The 4,202-nt window shown below is 34.5% G+C and overlaps 1 pseudogene; it reads right to left on the bottom strand.

Annotated features, from left to right (window-relative positions):
* Positions 1-2,134: 2,134 nt before the first annotated feature.
* Positions 2,135-2,667, bottom strand: LOC101976963 (histone deacetylase complex subunit SAP18 pseudogene; annotated as a pseudogene).
* Positions 2,668-4,202: the final 1,535 nt, after the last annotated feature.

Here is a 4,202-nt window from a genome sequence, read left to right as displayed (position 1 = left end):
CTTTTACAATGTTGAAATATGTTCCTGTTATCTCTAGTTTTTCTACTGTTTTGAACATGAAGGGGTGCTGGATTTTGTTGAATGCTTTTTCTGCATCTATTAAGATGATCATATGATTGTTATCTTTAAGTCTATTGATGTAATGAATCACATTTATTGATTTCCATGTGTTGAACCAACCTTGCATCCCTGGTTCATTCCAATTTTTAAGGAGAATTAACAATGGAGCATCTTAAGGAAACATTCAATAACAATAATCAGTAATAATCAAGTAATTCATTTGACTGCTTCTGTAATGAGAAGTAGGAACCGCAGTTGCCCTTTGTAACCCTGAAAGAGGAGTTAAGGGACCACCTGGTCTGCAAAGGTAATCTACTCAGTGTACAGTTTAGCACTAGAATTCTCACCACTCCACAGATATGCACAGCTGAACATGCTGAATTCCACATATTTTTCCACCTCTTAAAAATTTGCTCTAAGGAGAAGAGCATAGATACCAAGAACAACAGGGCTCTAGATTTCCTAAAAATAGTCAAGCATTTTGCTCAGATTTCAGGTGGAAATATGACACTTTCTTTAAGATAAAAAACTTAAATTGCAGTCATCTCACCTGTTAAAATTACTAAGGTTAATAGGAAAATTAAAGACTTTGTATTTACTGGAAAATATTAAGACATCTAAACAGTCACATGGCCTGATTGGTAGTTGTTCTTCAGGATGTCATCAATAAGAAATGCAATTATTTTTATTTTAATATTCTTAGGAATTAATTTAGGGCTCAGGAAGGACAATTTTACTTGGCAATGTATTTCCTTAAACAAATGAGATGCTGCCTTCTACAAAGCTGGAGCAGTGACAATTGTTAAGAATTCAATCTATGGACCAGTTTCACGCAAGGGAAGATCTAAATCTTCTTTTTATTTGTAACCTCATAAAACTGATGCACCTCTTTCAAGGTAATTAAGCTCAAATCACAAAAAGATTTGGCCACAGGGCTCAAGGGAGCTGGTAATAAGATATTCAGCCTTTTATCTCCATGCAGTCAGCATGAGTGTCCTGAGCTGATAATGGATAAAGCAGCAAGTGTACACCTACCGATTCAAGGTTTCTGTGAGCCAAGTTCAGGATTCCCGCTTTGTTTTCATGTTTCACTAGCTAACTGGCTTCTAATTAATCATTTGAAAGCCTAAATCGTGCTGGTAAATACTTCTCTATTTTTAACATTGGATGTCCTTTAAATTAAAATTCATGTTTATCCACACCACCAACCTTTAGAATAGTCAGATATTAGGATCCCTGAAGGCTTCACAGACTAAATGACCACACGGCAGGATTCGTAACTATTTGTTGCTAAATTAGTACTTGACCTAAAAGTGGCTTTTCTTTGGCAGTTGCTATGGTCAGTCACAATGAATGAGAATTGTTTTTTGATAAAATTCCCAGTGCTAAACTCCACCCTGCCCTTGTGAGGAAAGATTATGACAAGAAGGGTGAGCACACATGAAGGGAATTCATACCCCCTGGTGCATACCACAGAGTAGGTAGTCTTATAAAATTTTTATTGGTGCATTGTAATTATACATAATAGTGGGATTTGTTGTTAGATTCTCATACATGCACACAATCTAACAATATAATTTGATCAATTTTGTTTCTCACTACCTCCCCTTTTGCTCCTCTCTTCCCTCTCCCTGATTCCCTTCCACTACTCCACTGGTCTCCCTTGTTTGTGTGTGTGTGTGTGTGTATATATATATATATATATATATATATATATATATATATATTTTTTTTTTTTTTTTAATATAGTTTCCATCTTTGAGAGAAAACATGTGACCCCTGGTTTTCTGAGTTTGGCTTTCTTTCTTTCTTCTAATCGTACACATATAGTTAACAATAGTTTCATACAGAATGCTAAAAGTACCTTTCTTCATCTTCTACAATGGTGTGAAACATACAGACTTTCTATTAATATTCATATCCATAGTACACCCAAATCTAACTCTTAAATAGTTGCATTACAATTTGCTAAGAATTTAAAGTCTTAATGGCAAAAACCAGGGGAGGAAAGAGTATGTAAGTTTATTTTACATTAGTGGCTGAAAAAATAAATTTGAGAGGTAGTAAATAAAATTTAATATGGTTGCAAACGCCCTGAAGGAGGTGGTGCGCGATTTGGAAGGGTAATTGCTATGCCCAAATAACCGCATATTTGGAACTTCTGCAACTGCAAGGTCATGGAATCCTCAGTACTCTGCTGCCAGACATGGTGCTGCCAATCTCCTTATTTCAATGGCCAGGTCTTTTAAGATCCATAAAAACAATTGCAAAATTAAAGTTTTTTCACTGTTTCTAGCTTCTGGGTAGACTCCTTTTACTAAACTAGTCAATTTTTTCAAAGTTCCATCCATCCAGGTATAAATCTCCAGCTTGCTGGAGGATGTTTTTGCAGGAGAGTTCATCCATTGGGTGGTAGTGGCCATTATTGGTGGTGAAGACTAGCAGCAGCAGCAGCAGCAGAAACAGGCATGTCTTCTCAGGGTCAATTGGCTTCTCTGGCTCTTTCTTAATTTCCTCCTGGGTAACCTGGGATTCCACCTCCATCTTCCTCCTTCAACCTGCAAGACGCTGGTCCTGACCGCTGACTCCAGCAGCCAGCAAGAGCATGAAGTCACTGACTTATTTCACTTAATATAGTGCACTCAAGTTCCATTCAGTTTCCTTCAAATAATAATAATAATAATAATTTCATTTTTCCTAAAGGCTGAGTAAAATTTCATTATAAATATATATAATGTGATGTATATAATATATGTCACATTTTCTTTATCCATTCATCTGCTGGTTCAATAATTTCTGTATTTTGAATTGTTCTGCTATAAATATGGGAATGCATGTATCCCTAGCTGACTTTAATTTTTTAGGATAAACACCCAAAGGAATGGTATAGCTGAGTCATATAATAGTTCTGTTCACGATTTTTTGAGAAGCCTCCATACTGTTTTACATAGTGTTTGTACTAATTTACAATCCCACCAACAGCATACAAAGTGTTCCTCCCCACCCCCATCCTCTCCAGCATTATTATCATATGTATTCTTGATATCTGCCATTCTAACTGGAGTGAGATGAAATGGAGTTTGGATGTGTATTTCCCTGATTGCTAAAGATGTTGAACATTCTTCTTCATATATTTGTTGACCATTTGTATTTCTTATTTTGAGAAATATATGTTTAGTTCATTTTCCAATTTAGTGATTGGGTCATTTGATTTTATGTGTTGGTTTTTGAGTTCTTTATGCATTTTGGCTATTAATCTTCTGTTAAAAGAATAGCTAGTGAAGATTTTCTTCCAGTTTTAAAATTATCTCTTCGTGTTCTTAATCATTTTCTCTGCTATTCAGAAGCTTTTTAAGTTGATGCCATCCCATATATTAATTCTTGGTGTTATTTTCTGAGCTTTAGGAATCCTATTAAGAATTGTTGCACGCAATTATATGTTTGAGTGTTGACTATATGTTTTCTTGTAGCAATAACAAAGTTTTCTAATTCCTAGGTCTTTGATCCATTTTGAGTTCACTTAAACTCAGGTTGAGATTTAGAAATCTAGCTGCATTCTTCTACATATGGATATCCAGTTTTCCCCATACCATGTGTTAAAAAAGCTGTATTTACCAAAATTAATAAATTCCTTGTGCATATGTAATGAATTTGATGAAGAATAAATTGGGAAAACAATTCCATTTATAATAGCCTCAAGGAAAATAAAATACCTAGGAATAACCAAAGAAATGAAGACCTCTATAATAAAAAGTATAGAATACTGAAGAAACAAATTAAAGAGCACAGAAGAACATAAAAACACTTTCCATGTTCTTGGATAGACAGAATTAATATAGTTAAAATTTCCATATTACCAAAAACAATCTTCAAATTTAATGCAGTCCCCATCAAAATGTAAATGACATTCTTCACAGAACTATGGAAAACAATCCTAAAATTCACTTGAAGCAATAGAAGACCTAGAATAGGCAAAGCAGTTCTAAGCAAAAAAAAAATAAATGAATAAATAAAAAAGTAATGCCTGGAGGTATCATAATACCTGACTTCAAGTTATACTACAAAGCTATAGTAACAAAATCCGTATGGTACTGGAATAAAAATTACACATAGCCCTAAGGAACAGAACAGAAGACATAGGG

The sequence above is a fragment of the Ictidomys tridecemlineatus genome, chromosome 4, assembly GCF_052094955.1.
Source record: "Ictidomys tridecemlineatus isolate mIctTri1 chromosome 4, mIctTri1.hap1, whole genome shotgun sequence".
NCBI classification, from domain to species: domain Eukaryota; kingdom Metazoa; phylum Chordata; class Mammalia; order Rodentia; family Sciuridae; genus Ictidomys; species Ictidomys tridecemlineatus.
The sequence above is the reverse complement of the archived record's forward strand: the minus strand, read 5'-3'. Positions and strand labels throughout refer to the sequence as shown.